Raw genomic sequence first — 24,214 nt, forward strand, 5'->3', positions numbered from 1 at the left:
AGAGGAGCCTGGTTTTGCATGGAAGACCTCCTGACCCCAGGCAGTAACTCTGCCCAATCAAGCCAGGAGAATCACAGAATCACAGAATCGTCTAGGTTGGAAGAGACCTCCAAGATCACCTAGTCCAACCTCTGCCCTAACACTAACAAGTCCTCCACTAAACCAGATCACTAAGGGCTACATCTAAACGTCTTTTAAAGACCTCCAGGGATGGCGACTCAACCACTTCCCTGGGCAGCCCATTCCAATGCCTAACAACCCTTTCAGTAAAGAAGTACTTCCTAATATCCAACCTAAACCTCCCCTGGCACAACTTTAGCCCATTCCCCCTCGTCCTGTCACCAGGCACGTGGGAGAATAGACCAACCCCCACCTCTCTACAGCCTCCTTTCAGGTAACTGTAGAGAGCGATGAGGTCGCCCCTGAGCCTCCTCTTCTCCAGGCTGAACAAGCCCAGCTCCCTCAGCCGCTCCTCGTAAGACTTGTTCTCCAGACCCCTCACCAGCTTCATTGCCCTTCTCTGGACTCTCTCAAGCACCTCCATGTCCTTCTTGTAGCGAGGGGCCCAAAACTGAACACAGTACTCGAGGTGCGGCCTCACCAGAGCCGAGTACAGGGGCACAATCACTTCCCTAGACCTGCTGGCCACACTGCTTCTTATGCAGGCCAGGATGCTGTTGGCCTTCTTGGCCACCTGGGCACACTGCTGGCTCATATTCAGCCGACTATCAACCAATACTCCCAGGTCCCTCTCGGCCAGGCAGCTTTCCAGCCACTCATCTCCCAGCCTGTAGCTCTGCTTGGGGTTGTTACGCCCCAGATGCAGGACCCGGCACTTGGCCTTGTTGAACTTCATGCAGTTGACCTCAGCCCATCGGTCCAGCCTATCCAGATCCTCCTGCAGAGCCTTCCTTCCCTCGAGCAGATCGACACACGCACCTAACTTGGTGTCATCTGCAAACTTACTGAGGGTGCACTTGATCCACTCATCCAGGTCATCGATAAAGATATTAAAGAGGACCGGCCCCAGCACTGAGCCCTGGGGGACTCCACTAGTAACCGGCCTCCAACTGGATTTGGCTCCATTCACCACAACTCTCTGGGCCCGGCCATCCAGCCAGTTTTTAACCCAACAAAGCGTACGCCAGTCCAAGCCCCGAGCAGCCAGTTTCTCGAGGAGAATGGCGGCAGCAGGTCAGCTAGAGCAAGGCTGGGATCAGAAAATACATCATGGCAATGAATTACCTGCTGATTAAAGCTGCAGGGTGATAATTTCAATTACCTGCAGCTCTGAAACCCAGCCTATAGGCAGATGGGAACAGCACCTCAGCTGCACAGCTCCTAAACTAAGCCATGCTCTCTGTGCCAGCTGCAACTTAAATCTGCAGAATGGTTCAGGCTCCAAGGGAGAGGAGTCTCTTCATCCCCAGCTGCCCACAGACAGGACAATGCTGCAGCAAGGCAAAGCCTGCAGTAGTAAAGCTGAGAGACCACGACACTGCCCTGGCTGCTGGGGTGCCATGCAGTACAGCCCAAGGGCAGGAGCAGGCTGGCTGTGTGGAGGTGCCCTACAAGCCCAGCCGATGGAAGGATAACTGTCATCCATGTTCATTACTTCTGGTTTCAGCCCGTGCGCTTTTGTTTCCTCTGTGGCTGTGAGAAAGTGGGAGCTCGCAGCAAAACATCCCTTTTGCACCAATTAAGTATCGACATCCCTGAACAGATTTCAGGCACACACGCCCAGCCAGACACAACACGTCAATGCCAGCAACACCACTGCCTTGTCCACACAGCGCCTTACAAAGGAGATAGCACCTTACACCCCTCAGAACAGCATGCAAGCAACCAAAGGGTGTCCAGGTTCACCTCTCTGGCCAGCGGCAAAGCCAAGGGAAGCAGCCCGGCTCCCTCCTCCCATCACTGCAGCCTGGTGATGCCACATCAGTGTGTTTGCAAAGATGGGGTACACCTGCAGCACAAGTAGTTGCCACTCCAAGTACCGCTTTCTGAGGAGCCACAAAGTGAAAACACCACTGCTTCTCAAGAAAAGGAGAGATGCAGGCTGCCCGGTGCTGAGGTGGCTGGGGCACTTTCCATGCCATCACTTAACGCCAAAACAGGAGGGGCAGTGGAGGCACTGACAGCAGCACTGCTGCTAGTTTTCCTGCCTTGGGGGTCCTGTGCGCCCCAGCTTTCTGGCCAGCAATCCCATGGGATCAGAGATGGGGAGCCCACATGGGGAGCAGCATGGTGACAGAACAGCCCCGCCCAGCACCCCAGCCTAGGCAGCCCCCGGCCCACCTCAAGCCATGGCCAAAGCGAGGGTCAGGACAGGCCTTGGGCAGCTGTGCAGCACCTCAACAGGCAAGCCAAGACCCTCCCCACACCCTTACCAGAACAAGCCATTCCCCAAGAGCAAATAAAGTAATGCACGCTGCCAAAAATTCCTGCCATCTGCTTTCCATATTTTCCTATAATGGAAAAATAGATCCTCTGCTATTTTTAAACTAGACTTAGTTTGCTGTCTTCTTTTCTTTTTAACTAACGTATTTACCTCACTATATATGTGCCACTCAGAAAACAGGCTTTAAATATAGGAAAAACCTGGCTCAGGAAATCAGAAGGGACCCTAGGACCAGAGGGAAGTAAATCCTCTTAACCTATTCTCCATATTGGAAATACTCCCTACCCCAGGTTGAAGCCACTCAAAATACACAGCTACCAGGGGCAGGAGGGGAAGGAGAGTTGTGTTAGGAACATGGGAACCTCAACTTCCCAAACAATTTCACCATTTAACTTAAAGAAAATGTCAACTTCCTAATTAAAAATAAAACAAAATCCAGTATCTAGAACACATTAACAATAATTTTAAAAAGCAAATAATTTCATAGAAGTGGATTAGGAAGCAACTACAGAGGCAAACCTGAGAGAGTAAGAGTCAGGTTGGAGGTAGAAAGAACAAAATAATATAGCAAGAAGCCTTTGAGGCAGCATCTCTTCAATCCAAGTTAGTTCCAGACAGAACATCACATCTGACCAGCTCTTCAACCTGATTTCTCCAAGTCCTGTGACATGCTGATAAGCTTCCATATCTATTTGAATTGATAACAGGTGAGGGCACTCAACAGTTTTTACGACAGATGTTCATAGCAGAGATCAGAGCAGATGGAGAAATGGCTGATTTTCTGTTGTGGTTTACAAACTTAAGTCCTTGTTTTTATGAAAAGCTGTGTTTCTTCTGAAAATTGATGTAAAAGAATGTGTTTTTTAATTAGAAAGGAAAACCTATAAAGATATCATTTCTTTTGACATTTTCCATGGAAAATGCCCCTTAATACTACTTCTATTTCTCATCCTGCAAGTTCCATACTCATATATGAATTTATGTATAACAAAAGGAAGGGACCAAGTAAGTTTTACTTTAATCCCCCCATCTTTTTTTTTGTTGTTTTTTTTTTTGTTAAACTCCTGCTTTATTCCTGAAGTGGGTGCTTTAACACATCATCATGTGGGTGATTTTCTAAAAACTGGCTTGTGAAGTATCTGGAATTAACATCATGCATGTGCATGTGTGTAGTGTATTAGCCAGTATTCACATTAATAGAAAAGTTAGAGAGGTTAAAAGTACAGCTAAAATAGAAAGGAGTCATGTAAAAGCTTTGCAAATGAGCCCAAAATGCTTAGGCTTACAGATCTTGTTAGATCCATGGGATTCAGGCACAAACGATGGAAACTGTAAAATCTCATCCTTGGGGTCTGTTCCAAGTCCATTTGTAGGATCCAAACGTGTTGCAATATGAGTTAATTTATTGGATATTTTTCTTGTTCTGTACTAGTGCAAAAATGCAATGACAGATAAAACTTGTCCTCTAGGTTGCTTATCAACATCTCCATTGGAATGTGAGAGTGGGTAACCTTGCTCAGGGATCTCAAAAATAACACCGTTCCAATGCTTTGAACCGCCTGGGTCACACCCCAGATTCCCCATGTGTTCACCCCCAAAGCAACAGCAACACTTACGCTCTTCTACTAGTATGGGGCCACAATCCTACAATCAGATCGGCGTAGGTGGGTATCTGCACATGTAAAGAGTCCCACTGAAGTAACAGGCACAGAGGTCCACCTACACAGACCTGATTGCAGGATCAGAAGTTTGGCTGGAGTCCATAGTAAGGGCTTGTCTACACTTGGGTTTGGGGTTGTTTTCTTGTTTTGTTTTTAACTAGAATAACTACAATTCAGCAAAACTTCACAGCAGGAGAGCTGTGCTGATATAAAAAGGGATTCATGTCACTGCCTTTCACCTCAGTTTAAAACACACATTGCCTACAGAAGGCAACTGAGCAGCATAACTATTGCAGATGAAGCTGTTGCCCAATTTTTATTTCGGAGTAGCTACCCATGTGGAGACAATTCTGGAATCAAAGTATTTTTGCTCCAGAATAATTATGCTGCTAGTAATGTGGGTAATCTATTCCACAGTAACTAAATTACAGCAGGATAGCCATTCTAGAGGAACTGAGGTAGTTAAACATCCCACCATCATCCCATACACCCAGTAGACTAGGCCATAAGGAATACGGGATAGATCTGAACACCAGTTAAAAACAGTGGGAGCCTTCGCAATGACTTCAGTGGGCTTTGGCTGAGGCACTATATAAAGGAAATTGCTAAATTCCTGTGTATTTTTAAAAAGGACTCTAAAAAAAAAATCATACAAAACTGAGCTGCAAGCCTGGAGGCATTCAGACACGTGAGTAATCCCACCAAACCCAGTGGGAGTTGTGTGCATTTGTAGAACTGTGTTCTTGGTGTGCGAAGCCTACATCCATACATCAAGAGCAGCCAGAGTAAATTATTAACCCTTAACTTTCTTAGTGAGAGACAGTCCAAGAGAAAGTCTCAAAACCTGTTCAACCATGACACACACCTTGCTTTCATCTACCATCCTTCTCTTACCTTGAGCAATATGAAATTAGTATGTGAATTAAATATACCATGGTGACAAGCACTGCAATCAATTCCTTTAAAAAAAAATCACTCCATATAACGTTTTGTCCTTCTTGATGGATTTATTTTGTGGTTGTTTAAGCATCAGTGATTTTTTTTAAGGATAAAATCTTTCCATCTAAAAATTCTAAACAGATGTGGATTTCAGACTTCCAAATTTGGGAATGTTCAGATCAAGAGCTGTTGTTTTAGTCTTTTAGCCACGATCATCACTGTAAACATAAAAGTTTTCAATTATTTCACCCCCAAACCATCAACAGACTCAATCTATATTTGGCCAAAACTAAGTACAGGTCCGTAAAGATCTCAGTAGATGTTTACAGGAGCTAGGCCTAAATCATAAAACCTTTGATCGCACACATTTCGCGCAATTCTGCTAATTTGATTATGAAAGTTCACCAAATTCTCTGATGCAAATCTAATGTATGGCAATTACCTGGGTGAGTTAAGGACAAATGTCAAAATTGGTTATCTGTGCTCCCCACACCAAATCTGGATCACAAATTGCAAGTTTCTAAGAGAGGTAAGTATATTCCTTTCTCCAGCAGGTCTCTGTTAATTGTTAATCCTGGTCTCCTGAGATGTTGCAAAGATGATCAATCCCCTTCTGAACTACTAGTTACATCTACCCCATGCATCTCCCAAAACAAGAGAGAAATGAGAAAATATTCCTTTTGTACTATGGCTTTAGCTTTCTACTAACAGCTGAAAGAGAGGGGTGGGAGGAAAAAAATATTACTATGTTCTTTGTGTTATTTAACTAATTATTAACCCTTCTGCCTACAAAATTATAAGAGGTTAAATTAACTTGATCCTTAACAGTTCAGTAGTACCTTTATGGCAGTGATCAATTTCTGTTCTCCTTCCACATATCAATTTTTGCTTTCCTTTTTCACTCATCAGTTTAGACATCAGTCCATCCCCTTCGATCTTTCACAGAATTTGCTTCTCCTCCCTGGAAACTAAGTTATCTACATGTTTCAAACAGCTCAGACAACATCAGTCCATCCCTGTTACCAGTTTGTCCTTACATTCTGTGGAACATGTTTGAGGATTGCTGCATGCTGTGCAGACAGGAAAACAGTTAAAGCCTCCCAGCACTGTAAGGCAAGAGAGCAGCATTCCTCCTTTTTTAACACAGGAAACTGAGGCACAGAAGAGGAGCACATAGAGGGCTCAAGGAACAGCCCATAAGAGAACAACATATATTGCACATACCATCTTATGATGTATATAATGTATATTGCACATAACAGCACACAGTAGTAACACACAACAGAGACTCATTTTGATCCCAAATTTAAGAGTAGAAATTTATTTCAGTGGCAATTAGTAATGAAAATTGCCATTGATTCTAATTGGAATAGATTACATTCTGATGCTAAGATTATACGGCTCACAAAAATTCTGAATTTACAGATGTAAAGAAACAAAAGTATGTATATTCCAGAGGCACGATACTGAAACTTGCCCTCTTGTAAACAGTCTCATTGAATAAATCGAACCCAGGTGAAAACTTTGAATCATATCCTTCCAAAATCAATGGCAAAGGCCCCAAGATGATCAAAATGTCCAGAGGGATATACTGAACTGAGATCGGCCTGCAGAGTAAAAAATGAAGAGTGTCTCACATGATACATGAGAAGAACTCAAGCAGCAAATGGACTTGTAACACACTTTCTAGGCACTGAAATCCCACCATCCCAAGTTGAAATCCCACCAGCTCCCAAGCTCCCACCAGCTCCCAAGTCCAGACTCTGGAAAAGGTAATTTTCTTGTTAACAATAAACCGCTGCTCGTACAAATACTAGGCTGGCTGTCAAACCTTTGAGTTCATTAAAGCAGCTTCCCCTGCCAACCTAAATCTGCCCCTTAGCATCACCACAAAACACGTTATGCCAGGATTGTTGCGAAGACTGAAGCTCTCTTTGAAGACAGAGAAGCAGATGTATGGAAAGAGTCACTGTGTGTTTGGTTTGGGGTTTGTTGTTTGTTTTCTTAGGTTGTGGTTTTTTTTTTTTTTTAAACTGAGGCACTGCATCGTTTAAATGCTCAAGGCATGACTAACAGGGGTCACAGCACGGCTGTACGGATGCATCTGCTCTGTGACCCTCTGCTGTCTGTGTGTGACTGCTCTGAGCCCACCTGGAGGATCATGAGTTTCTTTTCAAGCCAGCTCCATCCACGAGCCAACCACAAGGCCACATTTGTTTGTCTCCATCTCCTGCAACCCAACTGGTAACCTTTCTTACTGGTATGGATGACTCTCCGCTTCATCTCATGCATCTTTACTGGTAAAGCAGGTTCTACAGGCCAGATGTTGACCTCCTTTACACTAGCAAATACAGCTTTGTGCTGGCTGACAGCTTGGGCAATGCTAATGGGTTGGCATAAGTGGAAACAGCCCTGCAGTCTGTGCTCAGCAAACAGCTCCATTCATACCGTTCTGAAGAGAGAAGGAACTCTAAGGGCACGATTGCCATGTCTACCATTAAGCATGTGCTTAAGTGCTATGCAGGTGCCCAGAGCACTGGGCTAGGACAAACTAGGTCGCTATTCCCATCTTAGGACGGCATATGCAAATAAGCTCTTCCCTTTCCGCCACTTCTCCTCTCTGCTCATTTTCCCAATTAGAAAAGCAGAGGAAACAACACTGATTTGACCTGTAACACCTTTGGAAATAGAGGCGAGAACATGAAACCAAAGCTGGGCCTCGCTTCACTGTTGATGCAAGCCCCAGTTACTGTCCAGCAGATCACTTCCCTCATACCCCACGCTCTTTACCGTGTCCTTTGGTGCCAAGGCATTTTCCAAACAACCCAGAGGAGAAGACAGATGGTCGACTTCTGTCATTCAGTGGTTACATGGCTGCTTAAGGGGGAAGGAAAGATTGCCCCTCTGACTACGCCATATGGAAAGACACCTTCGTTACTGCAGTATTGAGGATTACATGCCCCATAAAAAAGGAGCAGGAGCTCACTCAACAAGCCAACAGAGAATTTCTGGGCCATCCAAGAGAGGCTAACAGTGGGGCAGGAATGCCTGGAAAACCTAACACAGGATAAAAAAGTGGAGTTTGCCCTAATAACATTTTAACACCCTACGGGGAACAAACTTTGGCTGTCATCCATGGATGAGAAAGGGTCAGGAAAAGTCTTGAAAAGGAAGCTCAGAATGAGAGTGAGGTAAATGAAGTCTTGTAAGTTCAGGTGCTGGTTGCTACCATGACTTGAAAGCAAGCCTCCACTGTCCCATCAACATCCAATACCTGACACAACTGGCTTAAAGGCAAGGAGTGCCGCCCTTCTTATCTTACAGAGGCTGGAGGAAGGATGCAAACACTGATGGACCAGTACCCAGCCTGACAAACCATGCACTTTACAGATCTGCAAGAGGAGAACACCCAGCTATCTCAGCTCTCCTCCCAGGTGCAGTGTATGTCACAGGATGTGATCTGAGCTGTCCCTCACACCTCTTCCATCATTTAGAAGGGCTGCCCATACACAACAGGCATGTGCAGACCTACCATTATGCTAGAAGTGCACTTCATGGACTCAGCCATGCTGGTAAAACCACACTCACGTTGGAAGAGTATGCTTCACTAGTGGACAGTGGTGATTTTTACAGTGCTACTGCTTTGCCACGTGACTACTTTTATCCTCAGGCCACTCTGTCAATATGCTCTGTCTGCTATTCCTGTCTGTGTAAAGAACTGATATAGCTTCAAAAAGATTTACTCTTCCTTTCTCTGGCCTGTACTCCCACACTTTCAGGAAGCTCTTTGAGCTTCCCAACCTCTCATTTTCTGATCTGCTATTCCTACACACACACACAGTCCCCAGCAACTCTGCTTCAAACCACAGGTGGCCAAAAATCCATCAGAACTGCAGGACTGTGGGAGTCAAGAAAGGTACACCAAAACGTGCAGCACCACTACTCAAGATGTAAGTGGTAAACAAGCCACAGTTCCAAGAAGCACAGAGCAAGGCACATTTATACTCACCACAAAATGGCTACAAGCACACGCAAAATGTCTCAGGGGTCCCGTGGGAAATGCAAACTTTTCCAGGAACCTATCATCCTGCCCTTTCTCAAGGCATTTAAGAACCAGCAGTTCTTCACAGGGATATCCCACAGGAAAGGGAAGATGCTCAGATGGAGCTCCCTCCCCCGGCACTTCAACCACCTCCTTCTAAAGCTCACATTGGCACCTAACTTCCAAATAAAACCTCAGCCCCCCAGCAGAACATGCAGGAACAATCTTTGGTGGTAAGGGGAAAGGACAGAAAGAAATGACCCACGAAGAGTTGGAGACTATTATTTACAGAGCTGAAAACATCCTCCCACACACATACACACACCTTTCCTTGTCTGCTATACTGGTCCCAAGTAGTAATTGCACAATAACACTGCTTGAGCAGTGTTCTAATTCAAGGATGGATCCAACAAAAAAAGATTCACAGAAACATAAGCAGCAGGGGCAGCTCCAAAATCCTCTGTCCAGCTGCTCAAATAACTGAATAGGGATGCAGATTCAGTGCATCAGAAGTCTGAAGGCTCAGAAAGTGCCTGTTCTCAAACAAGGTGGCAAAAATTTACCACTTTAGCCTAGAAAAGGAAGAGGAAGGGAGTAATCCTTGGAAGCCAACAGCCAGGACAGAGCCACTGTCCCTTAACAGGCACTACCAGTGAGACAGTAGTGCTTGTGGGATGTATTTCAGAGAAGCATGGAGGGCAACACACAGTCATTCAGCAAGGCTAGCAGGGATGCTGTGTTTCTAAATCAAGCATTTCCATTTTTACATTATTTGCCTCCATCTAAAAAAAAAAAAAAAAAACAAAACACACCTCTCTTTCAGATCATTAGGAGTTCTCTTTGATAATTACAGTGTTCTGAGAGCTAATGGCTATTTGTTAATAGCCGAGTCTTCTAGATAAGGCTTCTCTTCTTTCTTAAGCTAAAGAAAGCAAAATCATTCAGCACTGGACCTCTTCACTGCCTGGTACAAGTTTTCATTCCATCCACATCAAACAAGTCTGCAGTACTACTAGTCTGCCCTCACACCAAGGTACCTTTAAATGGTGCAACGGGATTGGGGAGGAGTAGAAGGGAATCATTTCTCTGAAATAGGACCAGAGACAAAACCAATATAGACAAGTACTGTAAATATACCAGAAAGTGATTTAAACAACTAACAGATTTCTTTCAATCACAATACACACAAAGACCTGATAACAGAATAACAGCCAGATGAATGAGTGGAAATATTCAAGGCCAGGCTGGATGGGGCTTTGAGCAACCTGATCTAGTGGATGGTGTCCCTGCCTGTGGCAGGGGGTTCAAACTAGATGATCTTCAGAGGTCCCTTCCAACCCAAACACTTCTCTGATTCTATGAATGGAAGACAGGTGGATAACAGCTCACCCAAGTAATCAATAGCTGCTGCATCAATTTCATACTTGTCTGAGAGACCTCCTGAATGTTTTACATTTCACAGGAGGGGGGGAATTGAGAGAAAAAAATACAAATCCAGCCTGTCAAAGTCTGTGAGCCTAGTTTTCCAATTTGCAGGAAGTTCAGAGGTCTGGGAGGAAAAGATGCCTCCATGTGATGCACTGAGGTGGGGCAGCATAAAGCAGCTTTGTATCACAGCCAGCATGAGTCCCTGCCTCCTTTCTCTCCCATCAACAGTGCACACACATCAAAGAGAGCTGACTCATCCTGTCAAGGTCAGCCTTAATATCTGTCGGGCTTCAAGTTGTAAAATCTTGAGATGGGGAGGAGGCAGGTGATCAGAGAGCAAGCCACCTCTCGTAGCTGCAGAGAAGCAACAGCATCAGGCAGAAAGGCTGCTGCCCACTGTATGAGAGCTGGAACAGCCAGCGAGTTGCCCCTTCCCCGAGCAGGCTGCCTGTTGGACAGAGACATTGAGCAAGCTCAAGAGACACAACACCTGCACAGTTTCAGGCGGTCACCAGCCTCACCTGAGACTGGACGTGAAATATGCACAACTAGCTGGGCTGAGGGGCAAGAACAACAAAACAAAACAAACAACATAAAACAACAGAGGGTTTGTCATCCGCCTGCCATGCAGGTGCCATGGGTAGGACACAAAATACTGGTTAAAAAGATGCAATGGACTCCTCTCGTGGCTTCTTACTGGCCCTGTGGCCTTCAAATTCATATATTAAAAATTAAATTAGAAAAGCTACTTAGTACCACCATTTTCTATTTTTGTTGCTGTTGGTGCCATCAGCTGCAGAGCTAATGAGAAATTGTCTATTAGAAAACAGGTCTGATTTCTGAGGGAAAGGTAATGTTTCAGTCAACTTCCTTAAGCTGCGTCAGGAAGAACAGCTGAAGAATGAATCAGTGTCTTGTCTCAGAATTCCATTCTGCTTTGTACAAGAGTAACTCAAAATAAATAATAATAAATAGACAAACTGACTTTCCTCAACAAATTTCCTTAACAAATACCTAGGAATCTGACCAGACATCCAAACTTTCTTAACCAATGACATTTTTTTCATCCCATGTTTGAACTTTGGAAGATGAATTAATTTAGAAGCAGTGATGTCACCTGTGTAACATAACATCTGTCTATTGACTAGCTTTCAGTATAGCCAGTGCCAATGCCTAACTTTAAGTTTTCCTTTATTAGTTATCCCTCGATCAATTACCACTACAGGCTTCAGTCAAAACCTCTTAAGTCAGTGGAGCACAGGGATCAGGTCCACTAAAATATTGTCTGCTAATCTCTGGTAAATACTTTTGTCATGAAGAGTGACTTCTCTCCTCCTTTAGCTGCAGAAGGGTTTTTTTCAGTTTTTCAAGTAACTCTCAAAGAGGTAGGATAATTTTTCAAGTCTTCACCACAATGATAATCTAAGCTGCTACCAGCTGGAAGGAACTGTTTTACTATAATCTAACCAAATCTCCAGTGCTAGGGTAATACAAACTGATGCTCAGCAGTTCTAATACTAAAATGTGCACAGCATAATTTTTGTTAAATTTTAAGTTAATTATCCAGCCATGGTTCAGGCCTCCTTTCACGTGTGAACAAATACAATAGTATCTTTGGGAGTCTTCAGACAGTTCAAAACAGAAGGTTTAAAACACAAAAAGTGAACTGACCAAAAATCATACCCAGGTACTGTTAGACCCTGTGTCCTACTGACTATAATCCCGCAATGTTAATCATCCCAGTAAGGGTTACAGCAAGATCATTACTAATTGTTCATATTACAGAGGCACAAGAAGTTTCTACCCTCAATTAGATTGCATTTTGATAGGCATTGCGCTTTATAGAGGGGCAATCACACTAAATAATTTCAAGGACACAGAGCATTCAGTGGCAGAGCAGGGACTGAACTAAAACCTCCTCTATCTCTGTTTTGTACCTTTAACCCAAGCTTATTCTTCCTGTCACGGATAACAAAGTATACGTGCCAGCCTGGTATATTTTTATAACCATATCACAAGGCCAGCATATAAAACGTAAGAAAAATAAAACAAAATCTATAAGCTGCTCTCACTTTCTATTGAGAGGACGTCAAATTCCTTTCATGCCGAAGCCAACACAAGGCATCTATCAAGTTCCCAGGAAAGCTGTGATGAGTGTGGATCACGAAGAGCTAGTGTTTACAGGCTGAACGAACGTATCATTTCCGTGTTTGCATGTTTCAGGAACGCAATTTTAATAGATAATTGAAACTCTGAAATGACCTCTAGATTAGGTGCACGGGACGAACTTCCTCCCCTGACCCAGAGAGGCTTCACGCCTTGACGCATGGTTATGCAGGTCCAGACCGTCTGTCAGCACCAGCACTACAGAGCAGCATAAATTTGCAATCATAAAGTGTGGGGGGCTGGCATTTGGAGTTCTCAGTCCGTCTCTGAGGACTCGATACGTGCAAGTCTTCCTTGTATTAAAGCAGCATTCTCCTACAATTAAATCCAAACACCACAGTCAAGGTGCGTGCAGAAATGCAAAGCAAGCCACAGCACAGTCGGAAGCCTGCAGATGACAGCAGTGGGGCCTCACGCTGATACCAGAAGGCTCGCTCATACCTCCAGGCAACAGCTCTACCCTTCACACTAGAAGAACAACCCATGCTGCTTCAGATGCTTGGTGTCTGCTGGCATAAGGAGAGGAGAATCGGTTTCTCAGCAAACAAGGAACTGTGTTTTAACAGCCAAAAGCTAACAGTGACCAGTCTTCCTGGAGCTACTCTATCTACCCTGAAGGGACAGTCCCCATAAAGAAAGCAGGTGGGAGTCTTTACAAGCTTTGTTTCTAATTCCAGGTAACACACATCTGGCCAAAGCCTTGCTCTGAGTTTCATCAGCACTTTAATCCCAAATCAACTGACAACACCGCAGAAAAAAACGTGTCCTGCCCTCCACATGTTCCCAGCTGCTTGTTCCCACCTCCACACTGCTCTCTGCCTCGTGCTAGCACACACTGTCCACTTTAATCCTGGTCTCTTGCTCTATCCAGCACACATCCACCTAAACTTTTGTGCCAGCCCAAGGGAAGAGAAAGAGAAAGGGTGGGACAAGATCTTCCAGGGTGCTGTCACCTTATCCTGCACCGAGGTCCTCATCAAACTACTTTGGCAAAATAGCAATGGTGCACTTTTGTAGCACCTTTAAAGAATGGTAAAAAGCCTGTGCAGAAGCAACCAGCTTCACATCAGCCTCAAGCTGGACATGGGCAAATACCCCTTCACAGGAACATCTATTGTCATCTGGACATCTACATCCAGGACAAGAGGGAATAGCCTCAAGTTGGACCAGGCGAGGTTCAGGTTGGAAATTTGGAGACATTTCTCCTCAGAAAGACTAGTCAGGCATTGGGACGGGTTGCCCAGGGATGCAGTGGATTCACCATCCCTTGGGGTGTTCAAGGAAAGGTTGGACCTGGTGCTTAGGGACATGGTTCAGTGGGTAATATTGGGGGGGATGGTTGGACCAGATGACCCTGCAGGTCTTTTCCAACCCTAATGGTCTGACTCTACCTGAGGCAGGGAGGGATGGTATCATATAGCCACACCATAAAAGAATTCAGGAACCTGCAGGTTCAGTGCAGGATGAAGATCCAGGACCCCTGACCAAGCCACAATTTTCACTTGCCTCACTACATGCTGAACAAGACTCTTCTTCACATGCTTAAAGTGCCTCACCTCTAACAGTGTCAAATCCCACTACGCTTCAAAAGAAAACAGTTCTACACAGAAGCTCTCACTGAACAGCTTACGGCGTAGCCTGATGAGATAGCCTGTGACCTCATACGTGCACTTTTACACTAACAAAGAATCATGGCAGAGTTTAGAGAGAATGTCCCTACCCTCTGAAAAGGGAACTGACAGAACATACAAGAGTCAAGAGGAGGCTAAACACTAGTTGGCCTCGAGAGAAACAGATGCCTCAGCACAAACAACTTGGGCCTGGAAAAATGCTTGGTTTCCAGGGCTCCTTAACGAGCCCACACCCAGCAGAAGGAACAATGGAAGGCAGCGGAGGCCCTGGAACGGTGGGAAGTAAGTTAACGACCTGGCCACGCGAGCAGCCTACTACTTCTGTACACTGGAATCCACGCACTGCCCTTTCATTTCAGGCAGATGCTAGGCAAGCCAGCAGCAATGGGAAGTCAGAAAGGCTATGATTACCCTTTCATCTGATGCAACGTTACGAAATCAAAGTTAAGGTACTTTCCATTAATGGTCTAAACCAATCCCAGTTTACCATTGTGTACTGCCATGTAGACTATCAAACACTTGTGTTAGCCTTTCTTCCACTGGAAAAGATCAGATTAGAGTATGTCTGCTCTTTAAAGCCAGGCAAATCATTTAGCTCCCGTTTCGAATGACTTCAATAACAAAAGGACAGACTTTGCAATCTGCAAGAGCTGTGTTTTCCCACTAGTCTTGTCACCATCACTTTTCAGGGCTGGGCTTCAGTGATGTTAAAGGCAAGGTAAAACTTGAGGTACAAACCTGAAGAAAAACACAGCATGGAGACTGTTGCGTAAATGAACAGACTTTCCCTTTGGAAATCTGAGAAAGGAGCAGGCTGAAAGCTGAAAAAGGCTGGCATTAGAAAATTTAGCCCTGCTTCACCCAGCCTAAAAATAGGGTTGGATTTGAGAGTGCATAGTCAACTGCCCATTTGTCCACAGCTGGTGTTTCAGCATCCAGTTCTGTGATGCCTTGAACAACAGTGATAGTCAAAGCCTAAGACTGAGTAGGAAAACTAGAAGTTAAAAAGTTGAGTGCAATCAGCTAGGCTATCAGAAGTCAAATATTAAAGATCATCAACAATACCTGGGCAAATAATATGCTCCTTGGTCACAGGATCATGTTACTACTGTGCTCACACATTGAGGCAGGAAAACATAAGTGTGACTTGGTAGTTAGTACATGGACATATTTTAAGTCACTTTTGTATGGAGTGGTAAAATTAACTTGCTTGTGTGTAACACTGGGAAAACAGAATTCCCTCAACTACCAGAGTATTTTGGGAATTTCTGCTTTTGTTTCCGTGCATTGGTAGCGGGTATAACACCTTCAGACATTTGGGTTCTGTGTACACCCAGGGCTTGGAAGAGCCAAGGAGGAGCCTGTCCCTATAGGGACCGTCCAGGCTTGTGCAGGGGGAGAGCACTTCAGGAGGCAGTTTAAGGCGAGCAGGTTGTGCGGCACATGCAGACAGCACATACACACCGCATGAGAGCTAGCTGCTCTGTTACCTGTCTGCTGTGGCACACCACTCCAGATGCAGGGCTTGGTAGAGGACACAAATATTTGCAGGGTTTTTCTTCTCCTTCTTTTGTTTCAGCCAGCTCACCTTTCTAGTTTTTTAATTGCCGGCTAATTGCATTAACACGGGACAACAATGGTTTGAGAAATAGTTCACTTGCACTGATGGAAAACATTTTGTGTATATAGGGTCCCATGAGAAGATCCTGTTTGCCAGCTTACTCATTTCTTAATCATTATGAGTAGAAAAAATGAAGTCCAGGCACTCAGTAAACAACACTTCCTCCTCAATTTTCTCAGCTATTAGGAACTTGAAAAGAAGAGTCAGGGAACGAAAGGCAAAGAGATTGAACTACCAAATCAAGATAGTCACTCCAAAGCAGGCTGCAGGCACGCTGACGGAGCAGATGAATGGAAGTGCTGAAACTGTCCCCGTATTGTCTAACACCTGTTCATCAGCAACACAGTCACACAGTGGCGTGTTTGTGTCATCCAAACAAACGCATCCTCATCTTGCAAAGAACTGTGTTCACTTGTCTCTTATCAACCATCAGAAGAGGTGTGGCTGACACTGCATGTAGCATCTGAATTATCTAATTATTTTTCCATTCTCTGTCAGCCAAATCTTGGGCAAAACCTGCAGAAATAAAACAGGTCAAAGCACTTTATGCCAACAAATGGCATAGACCAGGAGGAGAATCAAGGACAGGAAAATCCCCAAGAGTTTTCTGGAACAACATTCACTGAGAAGTCCTTCCTAATCTGAAGAACATTCTCCCCATCAATTTCAAATGGTCAGGTTGCCTCTGCTGAGGAAACACCACAACAAGAGCAAGAAACGGAGCAGAAGGCTTGATTCACAAGTGGTTTTCTTCACTACTATTTTTTCACTTGTCAGAGGTATCAGCACAGCACCCAAATATGAAAGGCCTAGATGAAAACAGAAAAACAGTAGTTCTGGTCACACCAAAGGTCTCTGTAGGCTAGTACCAGATCTCCAGTAACATCCAGTAGGAGATGCTCAGGGAAGGAGCATAAGAACAACCCTGTTGCATGCTCCCCCAGCAATCTACAGGTCCAGGGCTTTCTGAGCCAAGGCCTGTGTTTTTATCTTTGCAATTAATGGTCCCACATAAATCCATCTAGTATGAGCTGTCTTTTGAAAATGGTCTCCTGTTTGGCCCTACATTGCAACTTCTGGCAGTAAATTTGGTAGCCTCACTGTACACTGTGTGAAAAAATTACTTTCTTCTGTTTAAAACTATTGGATGCTTCCATTTGATCCTCCTAGTTCATAGGAAAATCTCATACAATGGATTTTTCATATTACGAGAAAAAACATTGCCAGTTCAGCTTCTCTCTGTCTCTAGAGAGAAATTCCTTCCAGAGCAAATTTTCATGATTTTCACAGGAGCTTGCAATGGGCCCAACTGCTTGTAGTTGCTGTCACAGCAAACTCCTTCCCTTTACTTCTTAAATCCTTTATTCTCAATCCCACCCTATTTCCCTGGCTTATGTTTTCCTTCCTCCACTAACTCCAGAAAACTGTTACAGTCCCATAACTTAATGTAGGCATAGTACCCGGTCTGTGTTCGGTTCAGCTACCTATCTGTAAAGGGGTGGAGAACCATCCCATGTCAAAGCTTGCATCTTGCAGCAGTGCTGAGTAAATTTGTCTGTCTAGCTGTGAAGGCAGATAGGCATATGAGGGAAGCTCTGGTGGAAATTAAGACAGAAGTTCCAACCCTGAAGTATAGCATTGCTCACATGGACTTTCCTCAGCACCAGCATACATCTAGAAAAACCTGCAGGTGAACAATTTTTATAGAGCTCTCAAGTCTATGACAAAAAAAAACGCTGTCTCAGAAAGCTCACAGTGATGAATTCTGAACAAAAATGTCTATTTTTCAAATATAAGTCCATAGGGGATTAGGAAAATCCACTCCAGACCAAAGGAAAGTAGTAGCCCTCTCTTTCACAAACATTTAAGTTCGCCTTCTCTCTGACTAGCTGAAACAACGGCAGTACAGCTCTTTGCCACCTGGGGAGGAGCAGCAGGACCACAAGATACTCTCTTAGTGCTCACCCCAGTAAGCAGGAAGGGAGACCATGAGTGATGGGGCAGGCCACCCCGAGCACTGCATGATCTGCCACGCAAAGAGCGAGAGGGGAGTCCCAGGTAAGATGCAGGCAAGGGGCCCGAGGAGACTGTGCTGGTAGATCACGGCATTATTTTACTGCAGCTTTAAGTACCAAGAAACTATGTGAAGCCATTCAGCTCCTTACTCGTGAAGCAGGGCAATCATAGCTCCCCACCTCACAAGGAACTGGCTGTAACACCACACACATTAAAACACTGAGCTAATGGAGACTTTCAAGTACTTTAGAAAGCATACAGACACCTATACTATGGAGTGCAAGTTAAAACCTATTCTTTCAAAGCCTTGTTAGTTTTTTGGGTTTTGTGTGTTTTTTTTTGTTTGTTTGTTTAATTTGGAACCAGGAAGCTTGTTTGACATTTAGGACTGCTTTCCCCATTGTCTGCAAAACCAAACATTGATGCTAAACTGGAGAAATACCCCTAATGTCAGCTGATTTTTTACTGCTTCAGACCTACATTGCTCATGATTGATCTTACCACTAAAGCATTAGCTGAAAAATCACAATAGGAGATAACTTACAGAGGCCAGAAGGACCTTCTGACTAATGCTGTTTTCAAAATCCACCAAGGCATTATGGCTAAACACACATAATTTTTCTAAGGCCCTTCATTTAAACGTGAAACTAAAGAAGTGTATTGAGACCCAGTCATAACTATACTAAAGAAAATAATTTTAAAGTAAATCTGAAGTACAGAGCTATGCCAAAGAACAGAAGTCACATCACTTGAACTAGTGGGACCCATTGCCATACACCTAGAGCCTAGGCCTGCCAAAGAGCCAAGCTAGCTTTTGGCAACAGGTACAGAGAAAATATTTCCTTCTTTCAGTTTAGTCAATTATCTCATTCCAATGACTGGTTCACCCAAACCTGAAAAATGCTTTGGAGCTGCAGAAATGGAAGGCTTGTTTTCTTCCTCCAGTCAACAAATAAACATGAAGGGTGAGGGAGCAAAATCTACTAATATTTAATCAGCATGACAAGAAACAATCAGTGCAATAAAAAAAAAAAAAGACAATATTTCATTTGCTTAATAAGAAAAGCTTGGTTTTTAATCAATTAAATAATATTACCTCAAAATGTACCAGATGCTTCCTTTTCATGTATAATTATCAATTTATTTATTTTATTTTTTAAAAAGATTTACTTTTAACGCCCAGGACTTTTAGGGGGAAGGTTGCACTTGTAACTGCATTTCGCTGCAAAGCCATGTGCAGTCTATCATACGTAGCATTTTAAAAAATAAAAATTAGTCGTTCACCAAATAAGGTCATTCATTATTTTCCAAAATCAAAACATTTAATAAAAAGTTAACTAAGTCTGTATAAGGCTATCTAATTACTTAAACAGATGCTTATGGACACTGTATAGATTAGCAGAAAGGAGAACAAAATTTAGGTTACAGGCCATTCTTAGCTGCACATCAGTACGTTTTAATGGCTCTTCACAAATGTGGATCAGCTTCTCTTTAGGAAAAAGAACTAAGAATTACACATGTAGAACTGATCAAATTCAAAAACGATGTAAATTAATTCTTCTCCTTGCAGCACAAGCCTGATTCAAGGACTGTACACGACAGCACTTCTTTGCAAATGAGACAGTTCAACCACTGCTCACAACATTTGGTCAGGTAGTGAAAGCAGCTACTCTGATGCCCATCCCTGCAGGCTGCAGTGGGGACACCATTTGATCTGTCACATAAGTGGAAAAGAGTTAATGCTTCAGGAACACATTTCACATGGGTGATAATGGGAACTGGGAGACCTTTGGAAAAGCATAGTTCAACCCACATTTGGCTCCTAGAAGTAAACAGTATCTCTCCCTCAAAACCAGAAAACTTCCGTTTTTCAATGCTGATCTGTAATTCCCCTTCCATGTATTCCCTGAAGGTTTTCCCCTCTTTCATTTGAATAATTAAAGCAACAAAACCAATCTCTTGCTACTTCTAGCAATCCAGACTTCACAAACCCCTCAAAGTCACAGACAAAATCTTCCTCAGCTCTCTTCCCAAATCAGAAGCACTCTTGAAATGAAGAGCTGGGGGCTGAGACAGAGACTTTGGAAACAATTCACAGGAGATAAATAACTACTTGAGAACAGTCTTACAGCAGACTAAATTTTACATCGGAGCATCTACATGCCTATGTACCATCAGAGTACATCTATCTTGCCTGGGATCTCATCTCTAAAAGACACAAAGTCTGTTTCAGAAAAGGCTTAACAGACTGAAAAAAATCAATCTTTCTCCAGTGTAGTGACAGGTATTTTTTCCCCTTAAAGGCTGTCAGGCTTAGTATCTTCCTCATGTGTGTTCATCTACCCTCCTCTTTAAATCCATTTATACTTTTAGCCTCCACAGCATCCTGCAGCAGTGAGTTCCATAATTTAACACAGAGGGAAAAAGCACTCATTTCAAACTTGCTGGCTGGTAATTTCATTACCTGCTCTAGTTGTGTACTATCAGAAGTAATTGTTCCCCATACACTACTACTGTGTGATTTTATAGACCTCTGTTATACCTCCCTCAGCAGTCTCCTTTCCCAAACTGAGTCGTTTGGTGAGTTGTAGGCAATGTAGCTTTGCCCCCTGTGGAAGTTTCCCTGGGCTTTCCTGCAACTTCACTACTCATTTTTGTTTATTTTTCGGTGCCACTACAAGCCCTCTTAATAACAAAGAAACACATGCTGTAACAAGAACTGATACGCAGCATGGATTTAAAACATAACAGGCAGATCATTTCTATTTTCCTCTGTTCCTTTCCTACTATGGTTTTAATTGCCTGTTTGGCCCCCAGTTGAAACCTGAGCTCAGTTTTCTCTTTCACTTGTCCTCGAAACTGTTTCCTAAAATCAGGTTCCAGGTGTAAGACCAGTTCTGGAAGGCCTATCAGAAGACAGTCCTAAACTAAAACTACCAAGAGGAAAAGGAAATAAACAGGAATACTTCCCTCTGTCTGCTTCTCTGAGCCTGCAGAACCCAGCTACTGCCCATCAGCATGGTTCAGTTGGCTGCGTGCTATTAGTTCACTCTTTTCTTGCTTTGAGGTTTAAGAGAAGTTGTAATTTGTCCCAGTTGGGAGGTAATAACAGCCAGCACATGATCAGTCACGGATGGCTCTGATGACTCAGCTGGTGTGGGGTAGCTTACTAAGGCACTACCTCCGTGGTGCCTGAGCCCACTGTTTATTGTGCAACTTGCAACACACACATATCTCAGGCCACATGCCATGAAATATTTTACAGCCCATAACCTTCTACCCCTGGAAGCTGCTCCCACACTCTTCCCCAAATTCTCTTCCAGAGATCGCATTTGCTCGAGTCATTTGACAGTGACACAACCACTCGGACTGTCAACTGAGAAAAATGTTTTACATCTACCAGCGCTCCTGTTCCTGTAAACTGGTGCCCTTCCTGGCACCCTGGGACTTGGCAAGATCCTTGTCCCTCGGTGAAGACAGCTCAGCCCTTCATTTCCTCAGCTCCCCAGTCCCCACACGGCCCTGGCTGCCCCCCTCGTCCTGGCACTCACACATGCCTAAGTCAGGCTGTCCGACCAAGCACGGCAGTGCTCCGAGCTGGAGGGTGCTGGTCCTCCAGGGCTGGGGTGAGGCTGCCGGGATCAGAGCCTCCGTGGTGGAAAGGCAGTGAAACAGCTGATGATGACCCGCCAGTGCTACCCCAGTGGCTCTGCGGGTTTCAAGCTGCACCTCAGTGGTGCCCACTGGAAACACCCGAGGCTGTTCCTCAATGGTTCAGCAAAGAGGGGAGGGCCCACCTTCCAGCGGCCTCCACTGAGGAGTGGGAGCCTCACCACGGAACCTCTGGTTCCTCGCATCCTAACACACCTGTAACCTCAAGCCCTGGACAGGTTGGAGGAGGCTTGTTTCTGCATGTGTTTTTAAGCACAGGGTAGCTATGAAGATAAGAACTCACCGTTCAAGGGGCAATGTGCTGTGACAAAGTTGTCCTGGCCTATGCCACCAGAAGAAAGCAGAATTGTATCAGTCATAGGGAGGAATCCCAACACAGACCTCAGATGAATTCCTAGATTGCAGGAAGGAGCTCCATTCCATTGCTATAATACTGGGTTTGCTCCATTTGACCTCCAAGCACATCCGTAGTTTCACTGAGCCCCATCAACAATGGAAGCTTCTTTTTCAGGAAGTCCTTTTTAGGTGGGGGAAAAAAAGGAGTAAAATAAAAAGAAAAGGTGGTTTGCAGATACTGAATGCCTCACTGTGGCCCTACAAACTGGATAAACGTGTCTCTGAATTCTAGTAGTACTATCTCTGGCGGTTCTATTAAACATTTCATTTATCTGGTAGAACTCCAAGCCCCTGGATTTCCACAAGATCACATACAATTTAGAAAACATTCCTGCTTTCTGTTAATAGATGTTTTGGAGGAATCCACTGAAAGCATAATGGAAAAATCACTTCATCCATAGTATGTTGAAATACAAACTATATGAATAATCCCGCTCTCTACTACATCCCATCAGTTTTAAGGATACTCCTTATTGGGTGCCAGTTGGCTTCTTCCAGGTTAAACTCTCAAGAATTTTCAAAACGAATAATTTCCAAGCTTGATCAGACCCTACCCGGGCTAGCTGGGGAAAAAAAATTCCACACAGCAAGAAATCACTCATAGCTCCTATTTATAGAAGCATTTTATTTTATTATAGAATTAAAAATCCAAACTCTGGATTTAATATTAGCCAGCTGTTAATATTTTAACATGTAAAGCATGGTTGTCACATTCGAAGTATTTTTGCGGGGTTGTACTAACATTTAACTCTCTCGGTCACACCCAGTGTTACTCTTGGCATTATACACATCTTAAAAACGATTTACAATGCTATTTATTTCCATGTGCAAACATTCCACAGAACACCAACATAAATACCACTGTGTCTGTCTCTCTTTCACACCCATCCTCTCTCCAGACTGTCTTAATGGTGACATTATTTGCAAACTATACAAGGACAACATTGAAGCAAAGGAAACTGCATGCAGTTTAACATGGAATAACCTTTGGAAAATCATTTGGATGAAGAATCATTTATAGCTTTCCTTAATTGCTATGCCCAGTTCACTTTGGAGCTCAGTGCTATTACAGTGGAGAAGCAATACCATCTATCAGTGAAAAACTTAACTTCATTCAAAATCCTTTATTTACTGCAGTTCCAAATATTCCATAAACAAATACAACTTCAGCTAAAGTTTTCTACATTTGTTTTCTAGCCAGCAGTGGCATTTTTGAAGGGGAAAAAAAAAAGAAACAACAGGATAACCTAGCTTTGAGTTCCATATGCTACTAAAGAAGTAGGTAAAACAAATAGCTGTCCTCTGTGCTCCAATAAAGCACTGCCTAAAGACAGCTCAGCAACACCAGAAACACTATTGCCTACGTTTGGCTGGTGTTGTAGACCTAAAAAACAACCCAATAGTAGAATCAATTGCCGTAACTCTGCTGTCAGAAGCACAAGAAGCTTTGGTAGCCTGCTTGGTCTCTGTTCAGGCTGAACCTCAGCACGCCCCTGAGATCAACAAGCACACTTCACAGCCACGTGCAGAAGTGCAGTCCTAGGACAGAAACCCTACAGTCCCCGGCTTCTTCAAGAGCAGCATCTGCACATGAACTGCCAAATTTAATAGAGATACGTCCTCCTTCCCCCAGGAAAAACACCACCTGGGACAGCCACGTGCACAGCCCACTTTGCATGTGGCTTTAGGGAGCCCTGGGAGAGACGGCGGAAGGCAGCAGGGATGCTCTGGCTGTGGCAGGATGCCTATGCCCGCTCCGCAGTGCCAGCTCTCCCGAAGCAATGCCCGAGGCGCCTACAGATGCGGCTGAGCTGCAATGCTGTGCCCCCACTGCTCAGCGGAAGTGGGGGGACCCAGCCAGAAGAACCAACAGCCAGAAAACAACCACTGCTGCTGCCCCCCAAAACCATCACTCCCCGCACACCGCGCGACCTAAAAAGCCAGGAGCAAATGGAATCAGCCTGCTGCCGGCGTCTGTGATGAACGCCATTTGTTTCCCAACACTCAGCCTCACTACTGCCCTGAGGAGGTAAGCTCATTATTATTTTATGCCTGTTTCACAGATAGGGAAAGCAAAGGCCAAAGCAAACAGTTTCAGAAGCACTTGCATATGGTTTGCTGTCGCTCTGGGGATTCCCAGCTGATGGAACTGAATCACTAAAACTTTAAAGCAAACGCATACAATTAAAGGAAAAAAAAAATTTTTAAAAGCAGTCAGTTTTTGGATCGTAGGTTAGA

The 24,214-nt window shown here is 44.1% G+C and overlaps 1 protein-coding gene across 7 annotated transcripts in view; it reads right to left on the reverse strand.

The window, feature by feature from the left end:
* The window catches only part of ETV6 (ETS variant transcription factor 6), a 145,395-nt gene that overhangs the window by 116,200 nt on the left and 4,981 nt on the right, over window positions 1–24,214 (reverse strand). For 2 of the 7 annotated variants that reach the window (XM_080576615.1, XM_080576614.1), the window contains exon 2: window positions 21,864–22,097. The exons of the other annotated variants lie outside the window; for them this stretch is intronic. The gene's annotated coding sequence lies outside the window, so the exon portion shown is untranslated. The remainder of the gene's footprint in view (window positions 1–21,863; window positions 22,098–24,214) is intronic. 7 annotated transcript variants of the gene reach the window in all.

The sequence above is a fragment of the Anser brachyrhynchus genome (assembly GCF_964034855.1).
Source record: "Anser brachyrhynchus genome assembly, chromosome: 1".
Taxonomy (NCBI): domain Eukaryota; kingdom Metazoa; phylum Chordata; class Aves; order Anseriformes; family Anatidae; genus Anser; species Anser brachyrhynchus.